This window comes from Drosophila albomicans, chromosome X (genome assembly GCF_009650485.2).
Source record: "Drosophila albomicans strain 15112-1751.03 chromosome X, ASM965048v2, whole genome shotgun sequence".
NCBI lineage: Eukaryota > Metazoa > Arthropoda > Insecta > Diptera > Drosophilidae > Drosophila > Drosophila albomicans.
Window position 1 is genome coordinate 7,814,846 of NC_047627.2, and position 17,414 is coordinate 7,832,259.

General features: G+C 38.4%; 1 protein-coding gene across 4 annotated transcripts in view; it reads left to right on the plus strand.

Annotated features, from left to right (window-relative positions):
* Positions 1–17,414, plus strand: part of LOC117568048 (sex peptide receptor) — an 83,877-nt gene that overhangs the window by 47,460 nt on the left and 19,003 nt on the right. The window lies entirely within an intron of this gene.

Below are 17,414 nucleotides of genomic sequence, written 5' to 3' on the forward strand. Positions count from 1 at the left end.
TGAAGTCAAAGGCAAAGGCTGCGCTTGTTTAAATGCAACACGCACAGCAATAACAAGTGTTGAAGTAAGGCATGAAGGAGGGCAGGGCACATGGTATTTCAATGGAAATTAACGGTTCATAGACCCAGAGAGAGAGAGAGAGAGTGAGAGAGTGAAACATGTAATTATGCCCACTTGGCGACAGTGTGGCAACACTGAGCGACGCTTCAATGAAGTGGAATCCTTGTTGTATATACTATATGTATATATGCGCATCAGTCAACAGAATTCGTTACGATTAGCAGAAATACGCACACACGCAGTCGAGTTGTTGCCTCGCCGAAAACGTTCGACGACCTCAGGAGACATGACAACGGAGAGCGGGAGGAGCAAGAGGGGAGAAATGCGACATTGCTGCCAAATGCCACAATTGATTTACTTCGATTGATTTCGGGGGCAGATCGAAGGGAATCATCATCATCATCAGCATCAGCATCAAGGGCCTGGCTGCTCATTAGGTTTTCTCCATCAAATGCCAAGGTCCATGCGGCGGGGCGGGCGGGCGTGGCAGTCTATGAGTGGCATACAATTAGCTCATTATGAACAGACAACGCCTAGACAAATGCATGACGCATAATCGATGTGGCTATCTTGATAGATCAGCAGTCAAAATGATTGACTAATGATCTGCTGTTGCTGCTGCTTTTACTAAATCATGGCAACAAAATTCAAGCGAAAAAAAGAAGAGTAAATTCACTGGAACAAGATTTATGGCACAGATTTCAATTTATCGCATTTCACTAGAATTCTATTAATTTATTTCACTGCTTTGCGCATAATTAGACAAATCGCCTGGCGATCTACGCGAATTTCTCTTGCGGCACCTTAATTGCACTTCTTTATGTTTATATTATATTATATTATTAAATACATATTTCATTTATATTATTATTATATTATTTATAAATAAATAAATACTTTAACTGAAGTAAGCCATTTATATATAATTGACCCATTCTTTGTTATCTATTGTTCATAAGACAAATGCGTATACGTAATGTATGTTACGTATACCAATAGTAGATTTGAAACTTTTTCAATTTATAAAATAAATTCAAAGCAAATTAACAGCAAAAATAAATAAGTATCAAAATGCAGTTTCACCCGCAAATAAGATTTTCATATGCAAACATTAACAACAAGACATTCCTAAATAATTATCTAGAAATCAACTGACCATCGATGCGTGTAATATACTGTAAAAAACGAATGCCAAATATTCATGTGAATATGCTTGACTATGCCGGGGACCGAGAAAACAGTGAGAGCGGACCTGCTAAGTTGGCGTGGTCGAGCAAGCGAGCTTTAAAAGTTTGACCAGCTTACTTAAGGTACCTTAGATCAACAGATGATCAAAAGTTGGTAGCTAGTAGTTAATTGAAGTGTGTAGTTGAACGAATCATTGTCAAAAATTTTGAAGTATTCATGTCAGATGCTGTGTATGTCTTTGATTAGGCGTCGGACCAAGATAAAAGCGTAGGCGAAGGTGCCATATGGAAGTGGTCAGGGAAGCGAGCTGCACTAAGATTGCTTAAGAAGTAATGCACGAGATCCCAATCAACTGCTACTCAACTGTTGTGATTATTATTAAACAGTTGTGCAGCAGTACAGCAAACTCTTACCTTACATAGGCAGAGAAGCAGCTAATAGTTGATTTGAGTATGTGACTGAAAAAGTCATTGCCAAAAATTTGTCTAAACTTGAACCAAAGGCTTGATAATGTATTTGACTAGGCAGCGGACGGAGATAATTGTGAAGGCGAACGTGCTTAGTGGGCGTGGTTAGGCAGGAGAGCTTCATTAAGATTGCTTAGGTAGCACTTAAGGTGCCTTTGATCAACAGTTGCTAAACAGTTGCGACTTTTACTAACAGTTGTCGAGAAATGAAAGACATTGCAATGCAATAACGTAGCTAGTTGCAAGTAGTTGATTTAATTACATATGTGACTGAGAAAGTCAATGGCAAAAATTTGGTCGTAAGCATGCCAAATGCTGAGTGTGTGTTTAACTAGGCGGCGGACGGAGATAATTGTGGAGGCGGACCTATTAAATAGGCGTGGTCAAGCAGTAGAGTTTAGAAAAAATTGTTAAGCTTGCTTAGCTATGCAATTAATCAACAGTTACCCAACAGTTGTGCATAATTGCAACTCGTTGATAAAATTAGCTACTGCTGATTAAAGACTAAAAATGGCATTGCCAAAAATTTGTCTAAATGTGAACTAAAAGTTTGAAAATGTGTTTGACTAGGCGGCGGACCGAGATATTGGAGAAGGTGGAGGTGCTAAGTGCGAGAGCTACACAAAAATGTTTGAGCTTGCTTAGTGTACTTTTGATCAACAGTTGCTCAACAGCTGTGCATCATGTCACCGTATTGCAGGTAATTGCTTAAGAAACGATCGAGTGAAAATTTGGCTTGCCAAAAATTTTAGTTTATGTTTGCCAAATGCATGCGAATGTGCTTAGGTAGGCGGCGGACCGAGATGGTAACGAAGTCGGGATGGATAAGTGGGCGTGGTCAGGCAGCTGAGCTTCACAAAAGTTGTACACCTCACTTAGGTATACATGTGTGGGTGTGTGTGTGTGCTTCATATAAATTTGCTTGTCCAGCAAATTTGTCATGCTATGCATATTGCTCTAAACCCTTGAGAAAACTTATAAGAGTTATGAGTTTGCTTAACCTGCAACTTATTTTTCATACCCAATTTGAACACAGAATTAAAATAGTAAAAGTTGAAATTTTGAGCAAAGTCAACTAGTTAAGACTTTTAGTAATTGAATTAAATGTTGAAAATGGCTCTTTAACTTTACTTTAGTTGAATTACATGTCATAAAGGGCTGTATCTTATTGGCTTGTTTCGAATAAACATAAAATAGCACTGAGACTATTTTATGTCACTGAAATAATCAATTTCGTTAGCTTAACTCTTTAATGCATCTGCATGCGTCAAGGCCTTGTTTAGAAAAGTTTCTGTTTGTTGTTGTTGTTTGTTGGTGGCAGTCAATGTAACGAGTCTGCCCCGAAGTTGGCAAAATTGTTGTTATCTGGCTCCCTGCGGTGGCGTCTATTGTCGTCCAGCTGGCGACTAACTGGCAATTGTCAACAGACAACAGGCGACTGTTGGGCAACTGGCAACTGGCAACTGGCAGCTGGCGACTGGCCACTTGTTTGCTATTTTTGTGAGCGACCCACAGCTGACACCTCTATAAATAAATGCAGATGACTCCCCTCCCCTCACCTACTCGCCTCGATAGCCCATTACCATGTGCCATTCATCTAGAGTCGTATCTGGTTTGCTCCATCTGCCATTTCCCATTGCCAACTCCAGCCAGCATCTCGACTCCATTATGAAAGCCTGGCCTAAAAAGACCGCATAGCCAAGGCTTATTATTATTAGGTCGACTCGACTCAACTCGACTCGACTCGAACTGGCGCTGTTTCAAGTTCATATTTATGTTGCCACTGGGAGCTGTTTACCGAGACTTAAGTGATTTCATACGCAATAAGCAAGCGATGCCCCCAACGGACCATTCGCGTAGTAGCCTCCACCTCCATCTCCACCTCCACCTCCGTCCCATTCATTCATTCTCTCTCAAAGAAACGACAACCAGAAATAGCAGCAGAAACAGAAACAGAAACATCAGCTTCGACATCCGTCGACATCATTGGCATCCTCATGGCATTGACGTGCCTTCAGCTTTTTGGGCCGTGCCTTTTGCTTGATGTGTCTGCTGAACTGTTTTTGGATTATTATTATTATTATTATTTTCGTTTTCGTTTGGCGCTTTGCGCTTTGCGCTCTGCGTTTTCATTTTCATTTCCATTACCATTTGCCTCGGCGCTTTTCTTCTTGCCCAGGTATTTATGAACGCGCCATAAACATCATTCAAGTGGGACTCGCTCTGCATCCATCTCCATATTGACAGGAGCTCAGTGTCTACCCGAATCAAACGCGAATCATCTTTTCGTCTCGTCTTGGTGTTTAGTTCATTGCTCGACTGACATCTTAACATCTCTTTCATGTTTACATTCGGCTTAATTAGAGAGCACCCTTGACACAGTCTCTGGTCACAGCTCTCTCAATTCTATTGCAGTTCTTCTTTCCATTTCCATTTTCAAACTATATTCCATATATTCCATTCATTCATTTGTTCACTTGTTCACTTATCATGGGAACCATTTAATATGGCTCCCCCACAAGTGTGGCAAAACAGTTCTTTTCATGCTTTTGTTTGCTTTTCTTAATTTCCGTTTTAATATATATATATATGTATTTTTTTTTTTTTTGATGATTTTTGATGGATAAATTCTTCAAGTTTTCATTATAATTGTTTTTGGTTTTTAATATTCTTTTGGGGGTTTTTTACATTTTCATTTTCGTTTTTGTTTTCATAATTTCGCACAAAACAATTTCGAGTCCATTAAGAGCAGTGGAGAAATCCTGTCAAATGTGCATAATTGAGGGAAGTGCTTATGGCTGGCCACAAAGGAGCTTCTCCTTGTCGTCTCTCTCTCTCTCTCTCATTTTCCTGCTGGGATTAGAGCAGCTAACATGATGAGGCTGCTGCCGCTGACTGAAGATGGCGCATAATTAAATACAATTGTCATAAAACTTTAAGCTATTGTCTGTGGCCAAAACGACAAAACACAATGCAGGTCGCAAAAAAAAAATTTAACCAGAGGCGCTGCCAGTTGCCAGATCTTCTTGTCTCTTACACAATGTCAATCAAAAGTTGGTCGCAGTATAGAGGGGAGAAGAGAGCTAAGAAAAACGGGGACGGGGACGGGGGGAGGCGTCTGAGAAGGAAGACTAATTGGAAGCTGGCGCACGAAGCATAAACTAATTAAATTCAATTATGTACTTTCGCCAGCGCATATTTCATTGACAAGATCGTAAATCGCTTAGCGCCTTCAATGGCCACCAGCTGATCTCTCACTCTCTCTCTCTCATTCTCCCCCTCCTCCCCTTTGGTTGTCGTCGAGCGAATTTCTATTTATAAGCAAGCAAGTATTTACTATCGTTTATCGTTTATCTTTGCCAACCCATCGTATAAATTGTGTGTATTTTGATGTTGTTTATCCCCGGCACGTAGTTTATCCATTGCTCGCTCTCGCTCTCTATCTCTTTCACTCTGCCAATCCCTTCGTAATTGCGATCAAAATTTGAAACGCATTGCGTATTTGAAGATAATACATATGATGGCTGTTCTTGGCTTCGGGTTGCCCATTGACGCAAGCCAGCTGCACTTCCAATTCAATTAGACAAAAGTCAAAAGAAATACCACAAAGCGACAGCACTAAAAACGACTCTTTTTCCTTCCCCCCCCCCCCCCCTCCACTCTGCTATTTGCGAAAATAAAACAAGCTTGAAAGCGAAATGAAAAACCCCAAAAAAACAATGCGGGGGACAAAAAAAAACCCTCAACTTGCTCAACGAGTATTTATCCACGCAATCAACACGATAAACAATGACGGAATTTGTCCCCCCAATCAAGGCAACGTTTTTCCGAATTGGAGATGGACCACACACATACACACCGTAACACACCCACACACACACACCCATCGGTTGTCCATGTTATAGATACGTGCATGTTTTCGCCACTCACAAATTATATTTTGTTTTCTTTTTAAATGCTTTTGCAGTTATTTATGGCCACATAGATACGCTGCTTAAACTAAATCATATTGAAGGTGTTCCCTTAGTCCGATTAATTTTTGCATATTTTTTTTCGCTGTGTAGCAAACAAATCGATGCCAAAGCGCAAAAGTAAACAATCCGATTTATTTTTATCTTTAACCCATGTGCAATGTTACTCGCTTGCTTAGTTTATGGTAGCGCTAAATCGACGAAAACAATAAGTGTAAATTATTAGAAAGATATTTTATCCTTATAAATTTGGAATTTTTATAAACGAAAGAAGAATTTAATTTGCAGTTGTGAAATTTACAGTAAAGATATTAAGTTTTAGGAATACTATTTTCTTTTTTAATTTTGAGTATTTATCAACGAGGAAAATGGAATTAGATTTATTTATATCTTTGAGATAATGTAATTCTCTTATTTTGTTTATGCAAGTGTTTAAACATTAAAGCAATAAGTAACAAATTATTAAAAATATTTTTAGCTCAAAGAAAAGTCTTTCCTTTTTTTTAATTTATAATATTTATTCACGAATAGAAAGAAATTTTATTTATTTATTTTTTTTTTTAAGTATAAAGTAACTCTCTTTTTTTATTGTTTATTGTTTCTAAGCATTCAATATATTTAAGCGAACTAAGAATATTATTAGAGATATTTTGTATATTTCAAGTCAAATAATTGATTTATTTGTATCTTTCAGTCGTATGCGGAGTGATTTCATTATGTTGCTTCCAATTTTATTGTAAAGAAATATATAAATTTAAAGAGAAATTGTTCTACTAATGAAAGTAGAATAGTATTAGATTTATTTCAGTCAGTTTTACTTTTATTCAGTCGTTTGCAATATAATTTCTTTATACATTTAATATTTTATCAAAAGAATAATACAAATTTAAAAAGAAATTGTTTTACTAATCAAAGCAGAATTCATATTTATGTTATTTGTAGCTTTAAATTGCCTAAGCACTAAGTGAATATATTACTATTTTTTCTCACAAATCACATAATTATTTTCAAATTTGCATATCTAAATTTACCTTTCAAAATGTTTCATATTTTAAGCACACTTGCTTCACAAAGTAAAGCGAGATTTCGAGTCTCTCGTGCTTTCGCTTAAACTTTACTTACTCTCACACTTCCATCACTAGCGGGCAAATGAAACTGCCCTCTGTGCAAATACTTGTGTTTGTAGTTGACAAACTTGAGGACGGCAAACCGCGGGTAATTGTGCAATGTCCAATGTTAGTTTTAAGCAATGTTACAAAATCCACAGTCAGGAAATTGAAACCAATTGAATTTAATTCCTACTTTAATGGCAAGCGAAGAGATAGAAGAAAAAAACGCAACTTTTCTTGTTAAACAACTTTCAAAAAGAAACTGACTTCCGTCCGACTCCTCTTACTGCTTTTTACTCCCCACCTCCTCCCTCCCCATCTCCATCCACCTCCACTTTCTCCTTCTCCTCCGTTTCCTGGGGCCACTTTTGTTCTTTGCGGAGAGTTTTTGGAAATTTGATATATTTCATCATTACGAAAATTTGTGCTGTGGTCAGTTTATGGTTCATAGCTTTCCCCTACTCCCATAAAAACAACTAGTTTTCCTTAACCCTGCCCCTTTTTGCCCCCCCCCCCCCCCTTGGACGGTCAATTTTCAATTCTCTATTCCAATGCCCGGGTCCATCCTCTGCATTTATTATTAAAGTTTCTCTGCTTCGTGTTGAACTTTTCAATTTGCAGTTTTGTTTAAAATATGTTAAATATTTAGAGTAAAATTGTTCGAAGGACATGCAACGATCAAAAAAAGTATAAAAACAAAAACGGGAAACCCAAACCGTAAAAACCCAAACGCAAACGCAAAAAAAACTAGTAAAACAACAACTCATGGCTGAGTGAGCGTTGTGGGTTTTGTGGTTGAGTAATTGTTTCAATTTGTTTCAATATCGGTGAAGCAAGCAAAAAAAAAAGAACTCGAACTACAAGTGCTTTTTATGTAAATTGATAGTTTTGCTCATTTATTATTGATTTGCACATGTTTCACTCTATGACTGTGAACGACTTTTCCCAACTGCTGGATTCATATTAAATATGTTATGATTTGAAGTGCGCTGTGAATGGCTGTAAGAGTTGGGAAAATAAACCAAGTGAAATTCATTTGCCACATAAATTTGGCAGTTTATTGAGCTGACAGTCAATTTCACTAAGTAGAACTTTGGGGCAGAAGAAGACTACTTAACTACAATGTTGCAACAATTTCGAATGCAATGCCAGAGACTTGGACATTCAATTTAAAGAATGCAAAGCAACAATTTGAAATTCAATTTAATAAATATTTTCATATTGTATTAAGTTACTCAATAAGCAAAAGACTTGCTCTTTTATTTTCAAGAATGCAAAACCACAACTTGAACTTTTATACAATATATTTAATAAATATGTTATTTTCTTTGTGTCGAGTTTAACTTTCACTTGTTGTGCTACTATCGCATGTGCCACAACACATCATCGCAGTGGGTCATAAATATCAGCAGACATAGACGACAGTCAAGAGCAGACAGCAGTTCATATCAGTAGCTTGTCACATTAGATATTTACAGAGATATGTTTCAGCCTGTTTATATCACTTTTGTTATTGTTCTGCTGACATCTGGCTGATGGACACTATTTGTTATTAAATTTGCCGAGCTAATGACGCAGTTAAACCGATTGGCCGTAAAAAAATAAACTGAACAAAAAAAAAAAACAAAAAAAGGCGACATGCTGCAGGTGGCATAAATACTTTAATTGGAATGCCAAAACAAAAAAAAATGGTATTTGAGAAATGTTTTGCAATTGTGCGGAATGCCAAAAGGTATTTATCAATATCAATTAGAGACTGCTCGTTTTCTCGATCTTAATCACAATTCTATTGAATTTTTGCGCTAAGTCAAAGAGGTGAAGACAACAATGAAAATGAAAGCTAAGCACTCGGAAAATGTAGACAATGCTCGCAAAACTATTTCGATTTTGGCAGCCGAGTCGAGTCGAGTTTACAGCACATTAAACATTGTCTAGCCAACTTGGCTGGCAAACTGCATTCCCTCGTCTTCTCCTTTTTTGAGGCAAGATTTTTGCACGTGTTGCAAGCAACTACCTTGCCACGTCCCCCATTTTGTGGCCAACAATGAAATGAAATGTGTTTTTGGCACTAACATGATATGAGATGAGCTGCACAATGTCAGCACCATGCCAGCTGCATTTTACACGACTGTCGGAAAAACTGCTTCTCGACTAGCAGACATGTTTCCACTTCTTTTTTTTTTGGGTTTTTTTTTGGGCTTCTGGCCAACTACATATCTAACCAAAAGATGCGGATACACATGACTGTGTTAGAGGTTTTCAGAGTTATGCGTGTGTGGGGGGCAGAGCAAAGTTAAAGTTGAGTGGCTGAGCAAAAGTTTGCGGATGCTTGTTAGCAGTTTTGTTTTTCGGCCTCGGCCCAGATAAGCGTGGCTCGCAACTTTACGGAGCTAATAAGCTCACACAAACTGCAAACTTAAAGCGATTCGAGCTTTGCCTTTTATTTATTTCATTTGATATATTGATCTCTATTACTCTCGCTTGTGCTCTCGCTCTTGATCTCAGTGTGAATGCGCCCAGGCAATTTGTTAACTCTTCAAGTGCAGATTTTTCAGCCACAAAATTTGCCAAAATCCTCGCCACAAATTGTTGCAAGACGCGCCGCAAATGAAATTGTTTTTCAACATATATTTCTTGCCCCAAACATAAGTACACCTATCTTTGTGTGTGTGTGTGTGTGTGTGTAGCGTGTGCGTATCTGTGTGTATTTGTGAGCCATGTGTTGTTGGGCTGTTTAAATTTGTTCAACTCTTGCGCACATTTTACTGCGAGTAATTTTGCTGTATTATGGTGCTATATAGCTTGGATGGGGCATATTCTTTAATACAAATTCAGTATGATATTTTCGATGATATAATCTCGACTAATTTTTTGTTTTATTTAGCTTTTATGGTTCTTTGATTTACATAGAGTGGAGATTTCGTATAAACAAAAGAGTATAGTACCACATTATAAATTAGCAAAATAACAATATAATAACAAATATAAATATACATACACTGTTTTACAAAACTAATAGAAATCGATTATTTGCTCTGCTCACAATTGTTTCTTTGCAAACACAAAGATTAAAAATATTCGTTGCATACTTTAGAGCGCAGTTTTTCGCTAGGCATAACAATTTTGAAAACTAGGGTATAAGATTGTCTGGCATGCCACACCTATCGACTTGTTTTTTCTCGTTTTTTGTTGCTTTTTTATTTTATATATATATATATTTTTTTGTTTTTGTCTATTGTATGTGTGTGAGCGTTGTGTGTGTGTTTCTCATGGGCCCAACACTTTAGTCACTTTTGAATCGAGACAAGCGTCTCGACTGCGCTCCTCTCTCCTTGCGAACCCTGCAGTTTTTCAGTCGCCTCTTGGCTAGCTACACTGTTCATCTTGGCTGTTGCTGCTGTTGCTTCTGCTTGTGTTCTGTGTGTCTGTGTAGGTATGAAAAACTCGTATATTTTCTCCAAACATTTGGCAAATTGTTATAGAAAAAGCAGCCACACACACACTCTCCTTCACACACACACACACACGTGCAGTACAGAGGAAGATATATAGTATATGCATACAAGTTGGTTTTGGAAAACTCGACTACAACATATGTTAACGACGCGTTTGCGTTTGCCTTTGGTTTTGCCGTTGGATCTCTGCTGCTTCTTATTTGACAGCACAGCCAGCACGTGCCGCCAGCGAGCTGTTGTAATGGTGACACACACACACACACACACACACACTCACACACACACACACAATGTGTATATAGTGTATATTATAGCAGACAGCATGCCAATGTCTTGATACATAAAGAACCGGCGATAGAGCGCAAAATGAAATGCTTTCAAACACCGAAATTGGCATTCCCTTTGCCAAGACAATTTTTTTGTTGGCCAAAAAGAGTTGTTCGAGAACTGAAATAAAGCACTTAAAATAAATGCAATATTGTGCCAATAATGTTGCTTGTGAAGAACACATAAACTTTGCTAATATCAGCAATAATGTTTGCTTTAAACACATAATTCTTTATTTTCATTTCAACGAAAACACAAGTTTAAGACTTTAATTGCGAAGTACTTGAAAAAAAAACAATCAAATGCTAAATGCTTTTTTAATAATCAATAAAATTTTTTAAATTAATTTATACACAATTGCATTCATACATAAAAACGTGTCAGTAATTTCTTTTTATTTATTTATTTTTTAATAATTTATTTAAATTATGTTACCTGAGTTTATTAAATTTCTTTACTGATACAGTTAATTTCAATGCATTAACATTTATCCATATTTAAATAAAAAAATTATTAAAATGTAAATTATAATTTTATAGTCAAATTTTCAATTACATACTTAATTTCCATTTTTTTTTTGTGTAATAATTTATGCAAATTATTTTTGCGCTGAAAAAGTTCATTTGTATGAAATGTTGTTCGCAATCTTAAAAAGCATATTTTAATATAAGACTATTAAAATGTGAATAATAAGTTTAAATAACAATTTCAACTATAATTAAATTTTATAATTAACCACACTTAAACATAAAACTGTTAAAATATTTGTAATAAGTTTAATGCGCAGAACAGTTTTCATCAAATTCAAATTTTTTGAAAATATATAATTCTAAATTTTCAATTTTCTATTGTTGTCGCACAAAATTTACCACAGTCATTTGTTAAGCATGGCAACTCTGATAATTCCTGTGGCATATCTCGTGTCTTCCATCTACATGCGCTGCTTGCCACATCTGCCTCAGCTCAGCTGAGCTTAGCTTCACTCGCATCGCTTCGACAGCCGCATTTTATTTTTGCTGTCTAGCTAAATAGATTTATAAATCTAGCAAATTGCGTTTAACCGCACACACACACACACACACACACACACGCACTTAAATTCCTCCCGCTCTGTAATCCACTTACTTCCTCCCCCCCTTTTGGGAGGGAGAGGAAAAGCCACCCTTTTTCTCTCAATTTATAATTTCATTTTGCGGCTGGACTGAATTTAATGCGACGCCACATTAAATATTAAGAGGCGCCTGCGACAAACTGTCTAGCTGTGGGAACTGTCCGTCCTTCTGTTTGTCTGTCCGTCTGTCTGTCCGTCTGTCTGTCTGCTTGACAATCGTCCGCCATTTGCATATTTTGCTGCACTAACTGTTACAGTTAACTGCTTAACTTGGCCTCAGCGTGTCAGCTTTGCTATGTAAATTGCGACCCATTCAAACTAACAAACTGCATTGCAATGACACGTAGACACACATACTCGGTCTCTCTATTTCTCTCTCTCTCACTCTTTTGCTAGCTATCTCTCTCTCTTAAATTGCTAACACACCTGTCCCGCTTTCAGTTCGTTGAACTCTGGTGTTGTCCTTAAGGTTGAATGAACATTTTGGACTTTATTTCCGGCGCTTTTCCCAGCTTTTCCTTTATTGTATTTATTTTGCCACCTTTCAGCTGCTGCTGCTGCTGCTGCTGTTGCTGACTTTCCTTGACTTGGCATTTCAATTGAATTGCTAATGCGTGGCATGACACTGCAGCTACTTAAATGTTGCAGTTGCACTTGCACTTGCTGTTGAAAGCGACCATTTAGCTCCCCAGCTGCTGGCGAGTGTTAAATGATGCACAAGCAAGAAGAAAAATAGCGCTATTTACTGATTTCAAATCAAATCACGCCTTTTATACCCGCTGAAGAGAATTATTAAGTTGTGCCTCCATCAAATATATGTAAGAGACAGATCACCATATTTCTTTGGCAATCTAATATACTTTGTACTCTATATTGTATTTTGAATGTAGTAGTATATCAATATACTAATTATTACTCTTGGTATATTTAAGTATGTTTTCAGTATGTTAATATACCGCACTGTTGTGCTATATAGATTTCTAACTTGATATGCGTATGATTTATATAAGAAAGTGCAGGTTGAGCTGAAAAGTTGAAGAGTGCATAAACCTTTTGCCCTGACCGTATTTAGCAATTAAACGCTAGAGGAGCGCGTTTAGCCATTAGCATATATCCACTTATCGGTATTGCAGCATATTTGTGCCACAAATTACTAAATGAGGGACGGAAGACGAGGAGGCGAAGGAGGAGGAGGAGGAGGTCAATCCTTTTATTAAGCCGTAACACGCGAGTGCGCCTAAGAGTAGGCCATGTTTTTTTTTGTTGCTGTGTTTTGTGTTTTTAGCGTGCAGCGAACTTGGGCGTCTGGCAACAGCAATTTGTATGGCGGCTTATCACTTATCTGACGGAGGTCGCTGAAGGGGAAAGAGAGAGTGGAAGAGAAAGAGGGAGAGGGAGAGAAAGGGAAGTCAGGATGTGGGTCGAAGTCGGAGGATACGCTTTGGATTTGCCCATTAAAGTGAAAGCGAAAAAGCGTCAGCGATGCGTGGCGCAAAACTTTTTTCGTGGAAAATCGGGACGTGAAAAGCGCAGAGAAGGGAAAGCATTGCCCGATTTTGTTGTTGCTCTTGCTGTTTTATTTTAATTCCCAAATCGAAAAAGTTTGCCATTGCGATTACACTAAAAACACTAAACGCTTTAAGCGGCCCAAACTCTGTCTCTGTTTACACTTCAATCTTTACTACCTCTCTCTCTCTCACACACACTCCATCCCCATCTCTGTCGGACTCACTGCAAGAGGCGTGGCATGTCGCTGCGTATGTGAACTACTAATTCGACATGTCTGCGAAGTTTCTTTCGGATGTCCCAGAAAAGCTCATTTCGTATGCCTAACTGTGATCCGCAATTCCAGGGCCGAGGGGAATTTCGGGCTTATTCAAAGTGGGCGTGGCTCAGTTGTCTAACTTGTAACTTCCAACTTCATGCAATGGACTCTTTGGTTACTCTTCTCTGTGGCAGGCGAGCATTAAACGATTACAAATGATTAAGTCTGCAACTTGGCGTGAAATTTGTTCATCATTGTCTCTCTTTCCCTTTCTCTCGCTCGCATTAAATGCAATTCTTTTTTTTTCCTCTTTATTCTGCAACTTTTGCGGAAACTACCCCTACGTTAAGCCATCTCGCCACCCCGCACCCCGCACACCTAGATACTTTGCTGAGAAAATGAGCCACAGTCATTTCCCCAAGCGGGCCGAGTAAATTTTCTTCATTTTCATTTATTATTTAGGGAATTAATTATGTGCTCTGCCTGATGTACGGCAACCTCGATAGTCTGTTTCTCTCTCTCTCTCTCTCTCTCTCTATCTTAAGTCTGAGGCTTACACACACACTCACTCTCACACACACACACACTCGTTTCTGGCCGCTGGCTGTGAAATTTATTCATTGGACCACAAAAAGCGCGAGACATTCAAATTTTTGGTAAGGACTTTTACAATGTCCAAAATGAAGAAAAAAAAAATGAAGTCTAACGCGTACTTAAGCCATTCAACGGCCGCGGCTCGCAACTTGCCAGACAGCTCTGTTACCCTGTTGTCCCGTTCTTCTGCTCTCCTCTTTTCCCTGCTGCCCTTGAGCCTCGATTCGTGCCTTAATACTCTCCGCTGTCTCTTCCCCAAGTCTCTCTTAAATGTACTCTGAAATCAGCGTTGTTTTGCTGCTGCCAAAAGAGCAATTAACTTGTGCCGCCCTCTCTCTGATACCCTGTAATTATGCCACGGCATGCAAATTATAAAATCAATAACAGGCTCAACTTGCAATTATACATCGCTTACTCTAGATATCAGCTCGTTAGCTGCTAGACTTCCTTATTTTTACAGGGTATTTGCTGGTCGTGGACATCTCACACTTTTGAGAGCCTGAAGCTGCTGTTGTTTTACGCTCCACTCGTGATTGTCCTCGTTCTAGTTGATCTAGTTTCGGTTGTCGCTTGTTTTTCAACCACGGAATCAAAACAAGCGCATCAAACTGGGCGAAAACTGGGCGTAACTGTCAAGAGAAGATGTTCAGCCCGACTGAGGAGATACGCTGCAAAAAGAGGTGTTCATATTTCTTATATTTGCCAACGCACAACTCTGTCACATCATGAATACTCTACTCGCTCTCTGCTATAGAGTATTTCAAGGCAAATATTGAAATTTCATTTGAGAGCACGGCACAAAACTGAATACCGAAATGTCCTTCAGCTCGACAATCGGAGGGAATCGAGGCAATGCCCGAGGCATTTTAATGGCAGTTTTAGTTTCACTAATCGCTTTATGATGATGTCTTCACAGTCCTGATGATTGTGTGTGTGTGTGTGTGGGCTTGTGTGCGCTCTTCGATGAAGCTTTTCTTCTATCTGTGTGACGGTGTGAATGTGGAGCAGGTGCTGCGACTCTTAGACGGCTCTTAGCAAACACCACATTCTCAACAGCCAGCTTGTGTGGTAGTTAAAGTTTTTTACAACAACAGTAAAGGCAGCCAGGCAGCTTAATGCGGCTCGCCTTCGACGTGTTCTTGTTTGTGATGCGGTGGGGCTAATGGAAATGCTGATGCATTGTTAATGTCGTCAACAAATTAAAATCACTAGCGATAGCTAATCAAAGGCTCGCAGCAAAGTCTTTGCCAATTGCCTGACAAATGCTCAGGTCTTTGCAGCTATTTGCACAAGGCCAAGACAGAAAGTCTTTCAACTAGAGCAGCACACTTATTTTGGTAGTTAAGTGTATTGAAATTTGTTAGAAGATAATTGGAACATTACTTTAGAGCGAGACATTATGTGGTTGAGAATTAGAACTCTTTATAAGATATCCTTTTATAAATTAGAAAAAGAGTAAGAGCGATTTTTTTGGTAGCTAATTTTTTTAGCTAATCTTACCTTAAATTATACAAAAAAGTACAGGTTTAATACATTTTTTCTACCCAAACAAATTTATTTAATACAAGAATATAAGAACCTTATAAATTTGGTAGAGTTTTTGTCTTTTTACTAAAACCAGTGAAGTTGCTCAAGTTGTCAACTATATCATAGCTAAATTAAGACATATATTTCATTGTCTAATAGCAAAATCAATTTTGACAAGTAATTGAGTAAAACTCAGTTACAGAATCTATACTTTTTCAGCTCAAATAGATTATAAAAAAAATAATTTCGTAATACAGACATTTATTTATAAAAATTTCGAACGCCTGGCAAAGTTTTAGTAATAAAAGGAAACGATATCATATAACATTATTTGCATAGAAATTTTCAGTTTTAAATTGATGTTGAATTGCCTTTTAGCTAACACATCTTGTTAAATAGTTTAAAATAGTTGGCTGCACTTTATATTTAGAGTGGCATAACCACCAATTATATGGCTGCAGCAATTCTAAATGAAACTTGTTCAAGTTTCATTTTGCAACGTAATCAAAGTTCGCTGAATCTGGCACTGAAATTAAGCCATTTTGTGGCTGTTTGTGCCACTTTGCATGTGAGAACCCGCAAATTACACAGCTGAATGGCTAAGTAGAAGAATCTCTAGCAAAAGCCAGCTGCTAGCAGCTGCTTCTGCCACAACGTCTTTGTGAATATCTAGCGAGTGAGTGAGTGCAGCAGTCTACGTATTGATTGCGAATTGCAATTGGAAATTGGCAATTGGCATTTAATATTTGCATTTGCATTTACGAGTTGCAAGTTGATCAAACAAAACCCATCACACAGCCACTGACAAGTTGTCAGTTCATTTGTTTAACTGTCTGTCTCGATGTCAGTCATTAGACAGTTGCTTGACATGAAATTCAATTGCAATTCCATTTTGCTAGCTCGCGCTGTCAGCATATCTCACGGAACTTGTTCTAACCAATTGCCTGGCATTTTAAAGGCCAATTAAGGAGAGCTCACTGTCCAACAGTCCAACCAACAGTCAGTCCAGCATTCATCCATCAGTCCAAAACAGCGACCACAGAGGAATGTGTGTCGGGTGCAAAATGCTATCCGGATGTGGACTCTGGGTTTGCGTTGTGCTCGGCTCACGGTTTTGTGGCTTGCGGCTAGTGGAATGTGGCATGCGGCTGTGTTCAGCTGACAGCTGGTCAACAAATTGACTGTTCTGCTCGACGGGCTTCGCGGCTGTTTGACTGTTTGGCTGTTCTCTGATGCGCTTTGTTGCCTCGCCGATTGATGGGTTATGCGATGCGATGCGAGTCGATAAACGAAACAAATCGAATCAAATCGTTTCACTTTACACCCGATTATTTATTGTATGTATGTTATATGTATGTTTTCCATACACAATTAAGTGGCATTTTTTGGTGGCCAGCGTGGCGTATGCGTAATATTTGTCATCGCCTTATCAATGGGCAACTAAATCGCATTAGGCATGTTCAACATGCCTCAAGGGTAACAACAACATGACTGCCGACTGCCTTTTACCCTCAACAAATACATATGCCATTCAATGCCTTTTCAATTTTCCCTTTTCAAGTTCGCGACTTTTCTTTTCCCCCTTTTTGCGTCGCCAGTTCGTCGTGTTTGGTTTTTCGTCTCCTTTATGTGGGTTAATGTGGCCTCTGGCCAAACCAAACTGAATGTGTACTCAACTCTCTCTCTGTATGTGTGTATGTGTTTTTGCCATTTCGATTGCGAAAAATAAGGCCATTAAAAAGCATAAACATGGCAAATATGCCGCCATTGAGACAGGCCACCCAGGATACCCGGTCTGCGATTGTGAGATCATAATGGCTGAAACCAATGGAAGCCAATG